The 17,490-nt window shown below is 39.1% G+C and overlaps 1 protein-coding gene across 1 annotated transcript in view; it reads right to left on the bottom strand.

The window, feature by feature from the left end:
• Positions 1–17,490, bottom strand: part of Invadolysin (leishmanolysin-like peptidase, invadolysin) — a 263,276-nt gene that overhangs the window by 53,726 nt on the left and 192,060 nt on the right. The window lies entirely within an intron of this gene.

Below are 17,490 nucleotides of genomic sequence, written 5' to 3'. Positions count from 1 at the left end.
GGAGTGAAAAGTGAAAGGGAAGAACTACGGAGGAATATCTCGGATCAGGTTGGCCACTCATTTTCTTGATTATCGAATTTTCCTCGATATTTCCGACGACGCCAAACATTTCCAAGAGTTCTTGAAATATGGCCGAGTATATTTTTTATTGAATAATCACCAATCGTTTCAGGTGACACTGATATAATTGAAGTAGGTCCGACTATAGATTTGGTTTGCGGTCCAATAACTCGTGACGGCTTACAGAAAATACCAACTGGTATCAGAAGTAAAAGGAATATCGTCATCTTCGAGAATTCCCGATTTCAACAATTTAGTCCAGATTTTCAGATTAAATCACCAACTTATAAAAATAAGTCCATCTTCCCCATTTTTTCACGACATGTTGAATAAATTGAATCATTCCAGATTTTTTTCCTAGTTTTAGCGACTGAGAGGCCGCCTTATGGACGCATTACATGAAACAAATAATGACAGACGTCAGATTAAAAAAATAAGCAAACATGGAATAGTTAGCCGATGTACGTAAGAATAGAGATGAGAGCTCCGTCAAAACAAATTTATAATTAGGTTTGGTTACCATTGATGATTAACGTGATGGAATACGTGGGGGTATCGTTTTTATGTAATTATTATTAAGAAATAAACGAAATACCTGGATAAAATTTATTCGGCATATTAATTGATTCTTATGCAAATCATATTGCAAATTATACCTGTCAATGTTGATTGGTTTTATTTCATGAAGCCGTAGAATGAAATAACTCGCAGTATGGAGAAGATAAGAGGCTGACAGTGTGATTAAGTTCATACATTCGAAAGGTCAGTGTGCATGGACAATCCAAGATGAAAATATGGCTGTTTATGAATATGATAGCCCGTCATACGACACGATTGTTAGGTGGAATAGGAATTTTCAAAATTAGCCACATGTCCCTCACACACGATTCAAGAAGTGGAAGACCAACACACTCGGACGATGCTGCCAAAGTGAAGAAAGTGGAGGATTTTATCCTAATAGACCGAAGAGCAGCCATCTAAATGATCATGAATGAAACTGATCTTAGCAACTGCAGTGCGTGGAAAATTTATCACGAAGAAGAACACATTTCAAAGGTATCAGAACGCTGGGTTCCACGATAACTGACTCCTTTTCAGAACGGCTCAGTATGATCACTAAAGACACCTGTCCAAAGAGATGTTGGATCCTTAGGAGGAAGACGAAGAGGATATTTTTTGGTCACCTGGCAAAAATGTATGAATCTTGGCTCTATCAATGTGATCCAGAGACCAAAGAGATGAGCAAGGAGTGGAAGCACATTGACTCACCTCTCCTAAGAAGGCTAAGGTGCTAAGGTCTGCAGGGAAGTTCATTTTCGGGACTGTAATGAAGTCATCTTATCCGACTACCTGGAGAAGGGTCAGGCCATCATCACTAGTGCCTATTACTGCACACTGCTGGACAAATTGCGTGCCGCTTTGAAAAAGGAACGGCTCAGTATGATCACTAAAGACACCCGTCTTCCTGCCGACAACGTACCTGCTCACTCATCTCAAGATGCAGTTGAGGAATCAAAGAGCTGTGGCTTTGAAATTTCGCCACATCCGTCCTATTCTCCCGATATCACCCAAGCGACTTTTTCTTATTCCCACAATTCAAATACCCATGGCGGGGTCGGAGATTTGACTACACATATGACGTCATTCAAGAGGTGGAACAAAAATTTTCGACGCAATCTGCTGAGTTTTACAATGACGGCCTTCCACAAGTCAAGAAACGCTGATGGAAACGTATAACTCTGGATGGTGAATATGTAGAGAAGTCTTAATAAGAACAAATAAAAATTAAATTCGATTATTTTTTTAAATATAATAATTAAAACTCGAAAATTTCGACTCATAAATAGCTCAGCATATTCATCGCCTTTTACGCACAACGGATGTGCCAATTTCCAAGAGCTAATCCAACTACAGAAGAAAAATCAAAGACTTATTCAATGTGAGAGTCAAATCCTCTTGCACACGGCGAGCTCAATGCCAAAATCCCTACCCTCCAGATCCTTTCATCAGGAACTAGAAGAAAATTGTAACACTGATTTCCCGCAATCACAACTTCTGAGAATCAAATCTAACCAACTGGTGAATGTCACAGGTTTTACTGGGAGTCGCCATTACATTGAAACTAATGAGGATAACATATACAGTACGTCCTGTACCTACCTGTACCTGTACCTACCTGTATATACCTGTACGTCGCATAACTGATGCTCAATTGGGGACATTTACATCGGCAGAACGCAGAATCAGAAAACGACAAAGAAAAGGTGAATGATACAGGATGTTACTTAGCTCTCTCCTTAGTTCAGGCTTCATACTGTATGCATTGTGAAAGTTTGGTACACAGCTAAAAAAAGGGATTAAAAAATTGAACGAAACACAGAGAAAACGGCTTTGAAAGACCTGGCACAGGTTTATATAATACGAGATGGGAGGCCCTAGGTGTTCACAGGTTTAACGCAAGATAAAAATGCTTCTAAATCTAAATCTTACCCTCAAAAGCCGCCAGGAAGGCGAGTTACGAGGGCAAGGCTACTAGCCATTGAGAAAATTTGCTATTTTTATCAAATTTCATTTTATTCCCGTGCATTTGAAATTTCCATTTGCATTAGATATCACTTTACTGTCGGGTATACTAAATTGTCATGATTTTTTTGACTGCTGAGCCCACGAGTTGTCCGAGGAAGGACATAACCCCTTATCTCGGTCTGTCCAACCATAAATTTCTCTTAACTTCTCCTCGTGGTCTCACCTACCAATGTAACGTGGGTCTAAATTATTCCGCGTCAGATTTAAACTCTAGTGATTTGTAAATTTATCTCACAGTTTAAGTTTTGCATGAAACTTTCGTGCTTCCAGCGGCTTTCAACGTAGGCAATCCAATCATAATAATGTGACACTTTCTATCCGTTGTAGAGAATACCCTAAAGATGGTTGCTAAGCAGTCGAAATATGAATCAAGTGTGTTAACAATTCTTGAATTCTCTTCCTTGGCGTTCTCACAAAATTCTCACACGTGAACTTACAACGTGATCGATTTAACTAAATGGAATAAAAATAGGTCTCATCAAAGTTGCTTCTTGCTGATTCAAATGAAGAGATTGAATTCATTCATGAATATCGATGATTTCAAGAACGTTATTCCGAAAAATATTATCTTAAATCTTCTTTCTGTGTGCATAAGTACAGATATGCATTGTTTTGCATGCAAACGAGGATATTTTGTTTGGTTCTGCTGTGATTTTATCGTTCGATTCAATAGCTCTTGCTTTAGTCGGGAACGGATTCAGAATACACAATTTTTATCATTTGTAAAACCCCCCGCCACCCGCCCTTACGGCGGCCTTCGGGGCATTATTTAGATGTAGATAGCTGTAGACATAAGTATGGCATTTTGTGGCTAAAAGTGCCTCCTAATACCTTTCTCCCCCAGTGATCTTGGAATAGTAAAATAGAAGAAATTTGACCACGTCCTGACTGATAATTTTGTTATGTTCAAGCGTCTATTTCCATTTAGAAATATATTTACATTTATTGCGAGGGATTTATTTTAAGCTGTCGTAACTTTAAATATATTGAAGTACAGACAAATCCAATAGGCTCGGGATTTGGTACTCCCGGGGCACTAATTTTGAGTCATTAACTTTGAAGCTTAATGATATTGAAGACGGAATTTCAAAATGGTACTGCGACCCTATAATATGCACGATAGTCGACATTTCTGAGGGCAGATTGGATTTTAATTAAGCACTCTCGAAGACCAGTAATTCGAAGTAATCTGTTCCTTCCTCTGGATACATTCACCTCTCGTTTCCCCTTTCTGTCTATAGTGTCGCTTTACGAGTCGAATTAATGGTCTTTCTTTTCCCCTGAAGTACGTGCCCAACGAAATCCGAATCGAATTCCGAAATAAAATTACGTAAATTATATGAGAAGGTAAGAAAACACCAGCCTCTTCAAAAGATTGAATAAAACGAACACAACGCATAGCTAAACAATGAAAATGATGAACGTAAGCTCAATTCCACTTGCCACGGGCGTGAAGCGTCAATAAAGCAAATCGAATGCTTGATATGTGCCGCAAATAATTACACCTTCCATTGTTTTTCTCGAAACCTACACGCCTTGGATATTTTCCGCATAGCGTCATTCCATTGTTTTCCGCACTTCCGATCTTCTCTCGGTGACCCTTTTTTATTGTCGCTCGCGTCAACCTTCTTCGCAAATTTCCTTTTATCATGGGACTAACCAGAAGTCAATATACGTTCCGGTATTCAGGAGTGCCACCTATTTTTTAGTATTCAAAGGCTATCCTGCGATAATGGGCGGGAATAAAAATAATACAAAATCCATTCCTAACTTCCGAAACTAAATAAATAGATATTGATTGACTGGATAATGTTTACAGCACCAATATTATTAGGCATAGGAGATTAAAATAGTGCATAACAATTTCTTATAGCATGTGGTTGCGCATATCAAACCTTTCGGCAAAGGGCTACGAAATTGCAAGCAATGTTGAAGGCTATGGTATTACTAAAAGAAGTATATAGTCCCTACACTATTTACTCGCACACCGTTGTAAATTACTTATATTTTGTACTTTCAGAACCTTCTAATGATAACGTTATAGTACTGAGCCCTGATAGCTTTCTTAAGTTTCAAAGATACGATGGAAGGAAAATTTTATGTCGTATTTATGACTGTACTTAAACGAATGTTTATAGACCGCAGCTTCGAGAAAATGCTTGAATTGACGATTTGAAAAGTTATATACATTGATATATAACGTTTTAGAAAAAATATAGCTGATGATTTGCTTTATTCCACTTTTTGCAAGCCTAAATAAAATTCGTAGATAAACATGGTTTGTATAAAAAGTATCGGGAAAATTTTTCGTAAAATTAGATTCATCTCAGGTATTACTACAATGCCTCAAAACTCTTCACATTGCATCCAATAAGCGTCGATACCCTTTGGCCAGCGGCTTTTCTACGACTCGAAGGCTCCCTGGTTGGCAGATTCCGGAAGGTCCATAAGGGTACGCGTACAAGCTTTTTTGACGGCACTTAGGGTCCCATGGTGTCGTCCTTCGAGAGAGGATTTCAATTTGGGATTTCACTTTCGGAAATAGCCTGTTGCTGCCACGTCGGGGCTGTGAGGGGATTGGTGAATTGCCGCAATGCCGTTGCAGAAGGTATTTGCAAGCAGTCACCCGACGCTACACTTGGTCGTCCGTCAAGACCTTCGGGACGAAAGTCTTGACGGGGATCGAGATGGTGCGGGGTCTATCGTACCAGTTTCCCACTCAGAGGGCCCGGGTTCAAATCCCGGCGGTGTAGAATATTTTTCAGAGCTATCTCGATCCCTACTTGAGGTGCTTTGTGGAGGGCACTTTGAGTGAGTACGCCGTCCGTCCGTCGGATGGGACGTTAAGCTTCGGACCTCTTGGCGCCTTTCGTAAAGAGTAGGCTAATGCCGACGCCGGGTTTCTCACCACCCTTCATCCTTTCCTGTCCATCCCTAATGGCGCAAATGACCTTAGCTGTCGGTCACCTCCCCTAAATACTACTAGTATCAATACTACAGAGAATTTATTCAATATCTAGACACATTATTTTCATGAGAAAACCCAAAGTCGAAATATTTAACCATTTTCTGTCTCATTACAAATCCTAATATTCTCATTAACCTTCTTCTAGATTCTCATTTATGGTTGGCCAATTCTCACTTAGCTTATTGTAACTTTCCGTCTTTCCCAGCTGTGTAACGCCTTGCTCACCACCTTCTTCGTGTTTTCACTATAGTAATTTCAAACACGATATATCAGTGGTATGCTTCCGGTATAATATCGCCGCCTTATAAGTTTAGCGACGAGGATATGATAGGAGGCGAACTCACTCCTCACTCACGTTCACTCAGCGTTAAGAGGGAAGTATTTCCTCGTGAAGAGTGAACCACATAAAATACTAAAAAAATATGACGTTTAAATGAGTTTACTGATTTCTTCTTTATAATTCTTTAAGTGCGTTGGAGAGACTACTTCTATGGGGATACTTCCCTGCACACCCTGCCCGTGTGTTTCGAGTCTTTGTGTTTCTTCTCAGCCCACGCCTACGTGCCCTTAAAGCGCACCACTTAGAGGAGATTGTTCCATTACTTAGATCAACGGCCAGAAGAGAGTTCTTCATCTTATAGCTACTCCCATTTTCATTTTCCATTAAGTTGAAGATTTTCTTTCTTTTTCCCGACCTAACTGAGCACATCATCGCTTCTCACCCGGACTGTCTATTACATCTTCCTCAGCCTTCTTAAAACTTCGATAAATTACCGGCCGTCCTATACAACGATTCACTTCATGATTAAAATGTTATCAGAGCCAGCAAAAAAAAACATTACAATTACATCTATAAAGAGTCAAAATTCATTACATATAAATATATATTCTCTATTGTGTCGTCGAAATGCTATATTGCTCTCGTGAGTGATTCTACATCATCGATATATATATATATATATACTACCTTGATCAAAAAGTTCCCGGAATAACCACCGTGTGGCGCTCCCATCGTTCCGATTTGAGTTCTGTTTTTTTTGTTAAATTGGTACATCTGTTGTTGATATTCCCTTTAAATCTTAGTGTCATAACTTGACATTTGCAAAAGTAACGGTCGGTTTTCGGTATGTCCATCAGTGCTTCCTGCGATTTTTCCATTACTTCCTCTCGGCTGCTAAAACGCGTTCCCCGTAATGGTTTTTTAACTCGATTGAACAGAAAGAAGTCACAGGGAGCCAAATCAGGTGAATTCGGTGGCTGTTGGATGGTATTTGTTGCATTTTTCGTCAAAAAATTACGAATAATGATAGCACTGTGCGACGGTGCGTTATCATGGTGCAAAATCCACGAGTTTTCTGCCCACATTTCTGGTCTCTTTCGGCGAATTGCTTCACGCAAACGTCTCATAACGCCCAAATAATACTCTTTGTTTACTGTCTGGCCTTCTGGCAAAAATTCATGATGCACTACACCGTTGTAATCCATGAAAACCGTCAGCATTGCCTTCTTTTTTGACTGAAAACGACGTGGTTTTTTTGGTCTCGGCTCATTTGGTGAACGCCATTCACTTGCCTGATGTCTGGATTGCGTGTCGTACTCATAAACCCACGTCTCGTCTCCAGTAATGATCCTTTTGATGAATGTGGGATCGGATTCAGCCTCGCAAATCATGTCTTTTGCGACGTCAACACGGTCTCTTTTTTGCATGAAATTGAGGTCTTTTGGCATGCTACACGACGGAAACCCAAATCATTAACCACAATGTCTTGGGCGGATCCATAGGCAATGTTCAAGTCCTCCGCTATTTCTCTGATGGTTAATTTGCGGTTATTGACCAACATTTCTTTTACTTTATCAATTTTTTCACCGACTTTCGATGTCGATGGTCTGCCACTGCGTTCATCATCTTCGATTGACTCACGACCACTTCTGAACCGGTCGTGCCACTGGTAAACGACCGTTTTTTTAGAGAATCGTTGCCGAAACACTTTTCCAACATTTCCAACGTCCGTGCGCCACTAAATCCGTTTTTTACGCAAAATTTAATACAAGTTCGTTGTTGCAAATTTAAATCCATTTCTGAAATTGTAAAAAATCGCCAACACACACAGAGATAGATGTACTCTTGGCTACGTAACTTTTGCAAATGTCAAGTTATGACACTAAGATTTAAAGGGAATATCAACAACAGATGTACCAATTTAACAAAAAAAACAGAACTCAAATCGGAACGATGGGAGCGCCACACGGTGGTTATTCCGGGAACTTTTTGATCAAGGTAGTATATATATATATATATATATACATTTATATATACATATACATATATATATATATATATATATATATATATATATATAACCAACATATATAATCAACCCGATATTTTTACTGTACAAAAACTCTAAATTCTATGAAATACACAATACCCTTGTTCGCCCGGGAATTGAACCCGGGACCCTCCGGTCAGTAGTCCATATATATATATATATATATATATATATATATATATATATATATATATTATAGATACAGGGAAAGGAACTGGCCCCCCTACCCTGATGTGTGAATTTCACACATCCTTGTGTGTAAGCCGTCGGGCTTAGTACTGGGTGAACTCTACCATCACCTACTAAACCAACCTTCGGGTTGATTACTGTGTTTATATATATATATATATATTCAAACGAAGAAGCTAGAGGGCGTTATTCAACCAAAATATATAAAGCATAAAAATAACTTACACCGAAATTTTCGGTGGAAAGACCACCTCCCTCTGTCGAAAGAACGAAGTGTGTCTGTGTAAGCATATTTAAGAAGAAAAAATATATATATACACTTAAATACGGAAATTCGTATTTCTGAATGCGAGATTTAAGTAAGAAGTTCGCTAACTAATGTTAAAAATCGGCTTCTACGATATATAGTTTAAAATGATGCCGTTCCCATTCCAGAGCTATATGGAAAATGAGCATATTTAAAATGAACGATAAACTACATGGGATGGCCATACAGCTTGCGATATTTGTTGAAGAGTTATGAATGAATTTATTTCGGAGTGAACATGAGGAGAAATTGAACGGATGCCGCTGCCTTGGCTTAACCAATAAGCTATGTAGAGCGCCTTCCCTCGTCACGAGATTCCAACTCGTGGATTCCAACATAACCAATGTTTTCCCTCGCCGCTTATCTATCCCTATTCTAAATCCACAAAACAAGGGATCATCTCCTCACAGCTTAACAGCCCTTGTTAAGCAGCTGATGCCTGTGAAAATTTCAGAGAAAACGAAATAATGAAGAAAGCTCGAACTAGTTGTTCTGTTTTTTTCACTCTACACACTAATCTCTGCCCTAAATTACTACACCCTAATGAGAAGCATCAATCATGTTGAGAGTTACTTATGTTCCCCGTCAGACGAAAATGAAAAAAGACAAAGTGAAACAAAGGGTACTATGGCTCACCGAGACAATGGTACACCTCAGGGCAATAAAAAAAACAAGTTAAAGAAGGACAAGAGTAATTGTCTTCACTTTCTAAAACCATCCCGGCTCATCTCACGATAGAAAGTGAACATCGCCGCTAGAGTGGGAGCATCTCCTAAATGAAGCATGGAAGATCTCTTGAAAATAAAAAGATTTCGTGGTGATGAATCCTAGTCAATAATAATCCTTTTCCGTACTTCCTTTAATGTCATAAAATGATTACTAGCAGGAAGTTCCCGAGACATAGGGATCATTAACTCAACGCGTCAATTGTACTGAAATTTAGTAGCAAATTAACTTTGCCGTAACACTTAGCGACCTTCCTGCTGAATCAAATAATGCAGATAACCCTACCTGTTAAAAAAAATACAGTTAGAAGTGGAATCGTGAAAGAAGCTTCATTATAATAAAATGAATATTCGAAACAATGTCTTTCCCCACTTCTATTCTCTGTCAGTGGAAAAAATATATATAATTTGTATTATGATGCCTTATTTCGAAGATCTTATAAATTTTAGAAATGTAACTATTCAGTTATGAAAAGTAAAAGCGTACCTCGAAACGTGGATTTATAATATTTTTTATCAAGTTAACGTTAGATATGATTATTCGTTCAATCTTATTTTCACGCAGTTCCGGTTTAAAACCACTTCTATTAAGGGCGATGTAAGAATTGCCGAATTATTCTGTATAAACGGTCAATTAAAGTCCTTTTGCACTAAAAAATAAAAGCAGTACTCAACATAACAAATGCTTTAACAAATATGACAAAGGAAAGCAAAGAATTATCAAAGCCATCACTTAAATATACGAGTATATATAGTATAGAATTGAATCAGTACGAGGTTTAAGTGGATTGGACTGCAGATATTAATTTGAGATTAAAACTAAATAAACATTAATGCATCTGACTACATTATTAACATTTACGCAGGAGAAAGAGGAAAAAAGGAAAACTCAATACGGGAAAGCATCACTTTGGCAATCTCGTCCATTCGAGACTAAATTTTAAGAGAACGTTCTCATTTGAGACAGCAAAACACATTTGATAACTCGGCAGAAAAAAATGTACTGAGGTACCCAATGCAGATAGGAAAGCATTAACACGCACGCAAGCAATTGCACGCTCTATTTATTTCCAAAACTCGCAAATAGATCACACGTTAGTTCGTTATTCCTGCACACACGAACTAAAGAAATCCTTTCTCTTGAATTGGTACACTGAAAAGTTACGAGTAATGAAGTACCCAATGATATAGACTTGAATTGTTCTTGCGAGGCAAATGAACGTCGTTTTGATGCAGAATTAGCTGAGAACCAATTCTCATCATTTACTTTACCCAGCAAGTTTTTTTGGCAAAATATAATAAAAATAAGTAATCAAAAAGTCCCCAACATGAAATCATACCATTAGATGTTTAAAAATTCATATCCATCGGTTTTTTATCGTGGAATCCATGGAGATGACAAAGACAACGGAGGTGTATACAAATTGCAAGTACTACAATAATTAGTGTGATGAATCGAAAATCAAAAACTTTCAACAGAGTAACACAAACAAGAGCTCTAGTACAAACTCGTCACCGTAAGGGCACGCTTGGTTAGGATTAAAACATTCTTCGTCACAATTCTTGTAAGTCATCCCACAATCGTGTTTTAATCAAATTATAGGCGGAAACGTAGACCCAATCATATTTCTCGTCCCAATCCCTTTTTCTCGACTAGCATCTCAAGATTTTCCTCCATTAAGATTCAATAAAAGCTCGCGAGGGAATCCCCTCGGGGAGAGACTTCCTTCAGAACGCAAACGAATTAATAGTCACGTCATTCCAAGAGAAGGGAACCCGTAGAAAGCCTAATAAACTGGCAAAAGACAATTTAAGTCCCTTCATGAACAATGGAGCCCATTGTGGAAGGAGCCACTAATTACCCCTTAGAACTTGGATAACGGAACTGCCACCATTACATGGATTAAATTTTCCAATTAGCACCGCCGGTTTCAAATCCCTTCTCGTAAGAATGTCACACCTATTTCTACAAGAAAGCCTTTTCGTCGTCGACAATCGAAAAATCAATTCATTCAGTTCTACATCAATGCTTCAACTATCTGCAAATCCAACAATACTCCAACCATATTCAAGCACCTCCTCAGTCTCTTGCTGAGATGTGATTGAATTGCTTTTGCGACGGAGCGGGGTGAGAGATGCTTTCTGAAGGTTTGGATAACCGCCGTTTGCTGAATGAAAAATATGGGGAAATTTTTTTTCAATAATTGTATAGTATCAAGAGGGATTTAATGTAGAGTAGGTCGCTGGATTGTGTTTTGTTAGGAGTAATAAAATATTTATTTGGTAGTTGTATCCATCCAAAACCTGCCTTAACCGGTAGATTACTTTATAATCGTACGGCATGACATTACTATAGAATTCATCTAAGATACTGAGAAAAACGAAGATAGGTGTAAACCCGACGTTTATTTAAGTTTCTCAGAGAGAAGATTAAGAGTAATATTCAACATTCGATACAATAGTAATGCACACAATCGCTGTATTGGTACTTAGAAAATTGCTTTAACCAATTAAGCTGCCGCAGCGTCCTTTAACAGTGAATTTCTTCGACATTTGAAGGAATGAGATGTTATGACGAATCACATCGACCGTGATTCAATCCCGGATACCTCGATTTTTAAGCTACCAAATATCTGTAGTTTGGGGCACATTAGTGGATTACTCCGTAAGGGTAAACATTCTTCATTACATCTCGTTGCTTTAAGACGCATAGAAAATCACTGGTTGGGGAAATAGAAAATCAACGGGAGATTGAAACGATGGGATATTTCATCGCTAGCATAGAATTTAACTTGAACTACAACGATGGAAATCGATTATGAATCAGACTCAATTACAACGATTTTGAGCGGTAAAAAAATTGGCGAAAGAGTGGTCGGAACACAATGTTGACCTTTCAACGCTGCCCATACTTAACACAGAATTAAGGGCTATCCCATTTTTACTATCAACAAAATTAGGCGGCTTTTGCTTATGCCTCCACCATTATATTATTGTATTAATGAATACTATGATCCAGAGAGAAGTCCTGTGAAAAAGAGAATGATTATCAGAATTTAACTTCCGCTCACGGAACTCTCAATCCTAAATTATATTTTTATCCTTCTCTTCTCCTGAACGTTCAACGCCACGAGCATCCCCTGAGCATAGGATATAAAGTGTCTAGAGCTCCAGGAGTACTTTGGGAGTAGGTGGCTACTTCAACAGCCCTTGAAACAAAAAAAAGTGAAAACTACAAAGTAAGCTATTTAATATATTGTACGTTATGGTCTAAATATTTGCGAATCGGCTGAAACTGATAATTCAAGTAATTAACGCGCACAAACAATTCAAAATAATCAAACCAAGACCAAGTTCAACGTGATACCTGTTAAAAAAGAAAAAAGCGCCATGCGATAAGCTAAAACATGAGAATAACATACCACTCATATCATGTCACTCGAAATTGTACACCTTTATTTGCGAATCATTTTCCGCCACAAACGAAGGACAACTTTTGACCTATTTTTACCCGTAGAGACGCAAGATTTGGATAGAGCAAAGGGCAGGCAAGCGATGAAAGACTTAGGTTCTTCTATTTCAACACATAGTCATTTTACTTGAAATTATAGCATGCCTTATAGAATATTACGCATTTCCTAAATTCATTTCTGCACGTTCAGTCAAGGATCTTCTTATGATTTTTTATTTGAACCTAATCTTCTCGAAATCCCAAACAACACCGTCTTGGCATGCAAGCATTAACGTAAGAAACAAGCCGTGCACAAAAGGTGCTCGTACTTCCTTGACCTATACCAACGAAGTCGGCTTAGACCGGCAGGAGGGAGGTTGTGAACCTCTCGCGGCGAACAAAGGAACATAATTGATCACGCGGAAATGAGAAACTTCGAGTGGGTGGGTGGGTGACATCGCCTCGACGTGAAAAGGGAAGGAGGATCGGCAACGAACGACACAGGATGCCGCGGCGGGTGGAACGAGACCCTCCCCGGGATGATCTTGCTCGCGGCAGAATGCTGGGGCGGGGGTAATTGGAGCGCGGCAAAGAGGGAAAAAATATGCGGGAGGAGGGATTTTGGTACCAGGTAAGCCCTACCACCACCTTTCGAGTCAATCTTTGGGTTTATGACCTGATGCTTCAGGTGAAGAAACGAGGGCACAGCCATCAACACCTAAATTATGAAGCTTGGTATTAGCTAAGATATACCGCCACAGAATTCCTATATGACAACTTCTTCGGGCTTAAAAGATTGATAAATACCATATATTATATGAAGCGAGGGCATGTTGGTCTACTGGATAGAGCCTTGGGTTATTATGGGCCCACATTCGATTCCGGGGGATGCCTATGGGCACTCTCAGCTTCACACAAGCTGTGTGATTTTTCAGGTACCAGATTTCCACAAGAAACTATGGACGGCACAGGAAAAGCAACCGCTCCCCCAAATCTGAATGTGCGAATTTTAAACGCCAGTGCACTTATTAGTATTTGTTGAGCTCTATTCTCACTTATCAAACTAACCTTAGGGTGATTACTGCGTTTTTTTATGCATGACACTTTTTTGGACTGCTCCCGAGATGCTTCACTTTGACGGAAAATGGTTTTGCTGACGTTGTAGTTGGATTCCTCAGGTCTGAGGAAATTGCGGGCTCGAAAATTCCGACTGCAACGCCAAATAACTGTACCCATCTCTTCATAGATAGTATACATTATAGATAAAAGGCAATAATGAAACTTTCCACCATTTGGAAAAGATGAAAATATTTAATTATTGTCATCAATTATGCTCCAGTTCTATAATACCGCTCAAGAAACTTCACAATTGGACATAGAAATACACGGTATACATGTAGTTCGGACATGGTTAAGGACATACTTAGCCATTTCTTCCATTAAACCTATTGTTACAACACAAAAACCAACGCAACAGAAATAGCGAAAGGGATACAAAATCAGGCAACATATAATTATGAGGTGACATACTAGATCCGAGCTATTTTGGTATCCCTCGCAAAAACCGCACAGGAGAATATTCACGAATAGAGGAGCTAAAACCACTACAATAAATGCGCAATAAACGAGAGCCAATAAAACACAACAGATATCTAATTGAAGGAAAGAGGCAGAGTATAGGAAGAATCAATGGAAACTATAAAAAAAGTTTCTTCTCTTTGTGTAATCACAACATACTCTTATTGTAGCTTGGAATTCGAATCGGTTACAAGGCTCCAGTCCTTATTTTTGCATTCAGCGGGAAAACACTTTGATGCATATGGGTTGACAGGCTACTTCAATGAAATCAGTATTCCACATTTCATTTATGTTTGGCTAATTCAAATTTCTAGCATTACAAATTGAAACTTAACAAACAGCTCGAAGTGGATTTTTAACAAAGATGTTTCGAGAGCAACGGCCTTAAACGAGATCCACAGTTACGCATGGAGAGTACTGCGACGATGAAAACTAAACACCTGAATTGAAAGGCACCTGCAAGAGTCACAGAAGTTGTGGCCGCATGTTGTTCATGTTGGATGCCAATTATCAATGAAAATGTTACACAATTTTTTCTATAGCCACAATATGTTTAAATAGAACGGAAATTCTCCTTTGTGGCATTTTAAAAATGCAATTGATATAAATAAATATACTCCCCATATTTCAATTCTAGGGATAAAGTAATTGGGGTGGTTTCCCGTTGCCATCCTCAATAGTATTTTTAACACGACACCACCCAGTAACCGCCCCACAGGGGTCACGCGCTTGTGCAGTCGCCACACTGAGAAACAGACGATGCGCGGACTAACATTCATCTGGCTCCTACCCTTCGACCAATCTGGCATAGGTGACCCCACCTGGAACAAATATCGTCGCTCCCCGGCGCAGCTCTAGGGGTCATCAAAACACACAAGGCCTTCCACCACGTTAAGGCTGTAGTCCATGGGGAGGGGACTGTGATAAAGGGGAGAATATTAGGCAAACGAGGATGGGTAGGAATGTCCTATTCCCTGGCATGAAGGGAGGAAGGAAGTAACTGGAATTGAAGAGGGGCTTATTGCAGTGTAGGATGTTGGGTTGTGTTCTGTAAGAGAGAGAAGAGAATAGTCACTGCACCGTTTGGTAGCTAGTGTCCATCGAAAACCTAACGAAACCGGAAGTTTAACAACAATAATATACAAATAATTTAATTACTTATATTTTAATTTCATACTATGACCTTCATCATTGCTGAAAGTTTAATTTTAGCCCCATTTTGGGAAATGCACCCGTTCTCCCAGTCCTCTGCTAGAGACAGCACAAAACGACCTCTCCAACTATTCCAACCAGACAGCGTGCCAGATGCGCAATGAATTTCAGCATTTCCACAAGGAGGAGAATTATGGGGGATGGGGTTCATTCTGCTCCCAATTCGAATTCTGAAATTGAATACGCGCCCGTGGGGGAGATGGTGGCTGGCGCAGGGAGGTAGGGGGGGGTGGGAAATGCGGGCTCCCATCTGCGGTCGCCCGTCGTTTTGACTAAAAGTTTATTTAAGCCCCCCAGATATTTCTCACGACTGCAGTATTGCTTACCCAAGGAAAAAGACGGTCATATTGCCGTTTCACTTAGTTCATCCAATGCTCTCTCTCTCTCTCTCTCCCATCTCCCTACAGCGTTGCTCTACCATCCATATCGAATATTCCGAGAGAACCTCCGAGAACAGAAATGTTGATTCGATTTCGCATTGAACAATAATGTTCCGGGAAATGACGACACCAAAGGACGTTGACTTACTTAGCGTGCGTAGGTGAACAGCAATAGGTGTACGGGTCAAGATTCGCTGCGAAAACAATCGATCCGTTCGATATGAATGCGCCCTTATTAGCGCTCTCTTTTTTTATCATTTGAAACGTCAAGCTATTTTCATCCGAGGGCACTCGGGAATTTCCAATGACAAAAAAAATGAAGTGTTGGTGTAACTGGGCCCCTACTCGAAAGACAGCGTTTCGGAAACCGCGAATAAGTCTGACAGAGGTTTCAATGAAAACGCCAGGAAAAATACAGGGAGTTCACAGAAACATTCAGATAGGCTTCCGATGCTTTACGAGCAAAGAAGAAAATTTTGGGAATTCAACTCAGATTTACAAGAAATCAAGAAGAAACATCTTGCATTGAAACGCAAATACTTCACAGCTCAGTACAATATCGAATACCCTGGAACCCAAATAAATATCATGTAGAATTACTAGGTATTTGGGGTTTCAATTCAATACGAACAGATTCCATAAATTTACGCATTAAAAAAACGAAGGAAGATCTTCATTTTTTTCCAGGTTAACAATGCAAATCTAGGCAGATTAACTTTTAAAGTCACTTAATCTAGATATAGAATAATAACTGATTTGAGCAAAAAAGGCAAATGAAGATACGATCAATTCATAGGGAGAGCATTAATGGGAAAATCTTACGACTCGCGACGTGACTTTCAAGAACCTAAAACTACGTCGCAACAAGAACGACCTGTTAATTCAATGCGGAGAACACTCAAGGCAAAGTTCCGATATTGCACCTAAGTAGATCATCATACATTTCCTATTATGGGAAATGTACTGGTGACAGGCACATGAATTGAACTCCGTCTACTTGGAGACGGTCCAAGAGCCGAGTCGCTGAAGTACGTACAATACTCAAGAGAGTCGCCTACAATTATTTATAGAATGTTGTCTTAGTAGTTTGTTAACAAAAGAGAATCTTTGGAATGCTAATGGTTTGTGTTACGAAGAATGACCAAACAATGTGTCCTTGAAGGCGGAATTCGTTCAGCTCTGAACGAATCAATGTCTTACTTCCCGGATGTACCAGTCGGATTAACATTCATAAAATAAGTGGCCCTGATCCCAAACCCTAATCCTCACATGGCTCACATATACATTGGATTAGCAAAAAATAACATGATTCACAAGTATACGCCAGCAGGGAACAAGAAAATAGAAATGAAGGTAGTAAATTTGGAACAGGTAGGGAGCGTTGTCGCACTATTCTTATTCTCAAGGTGCTTCAAACTCGTTTTCCGTATTGATATTGTTTTTGTCATTCAAAATATAGACGACCACTTCTACATAAAAAATGAAAAACGTATCAAAAAATACATAGACAAATTTCGGGATATATTATTAATTCCAGTTGCCATTACTCTTTATAGAATGAAAAATAAAACGTGGCCACGAAATGAAACCAATAGTCAAGTTCTATAAGTTAAGTTATGAGATACTTTTTAAAATTTATTACACCCGCGTAATGTTTTGAACATACTCATCATAATACAATCTTTCTATCTGTTTACAGATTAC

Source organism: Hetaerina americana, unplaced genomic scaffold, assembly GCF_022747635.1.
Source record: "Hetaerina americana unplaced genomic scaffold, ioHetAmer1.1.p SCAF_7, whole genome shotgun sequence".
In the NCBI taxonomy this organism is placed as follows: Eukaryota; Metazoa; Arthropoda; class Insecta; order Odonata; family Calopterygidae; genus Hetaerina; species Hetaerina americana.
This window is presented reverse-complemented; position numbering and strand designations above follow the sequence as displayed.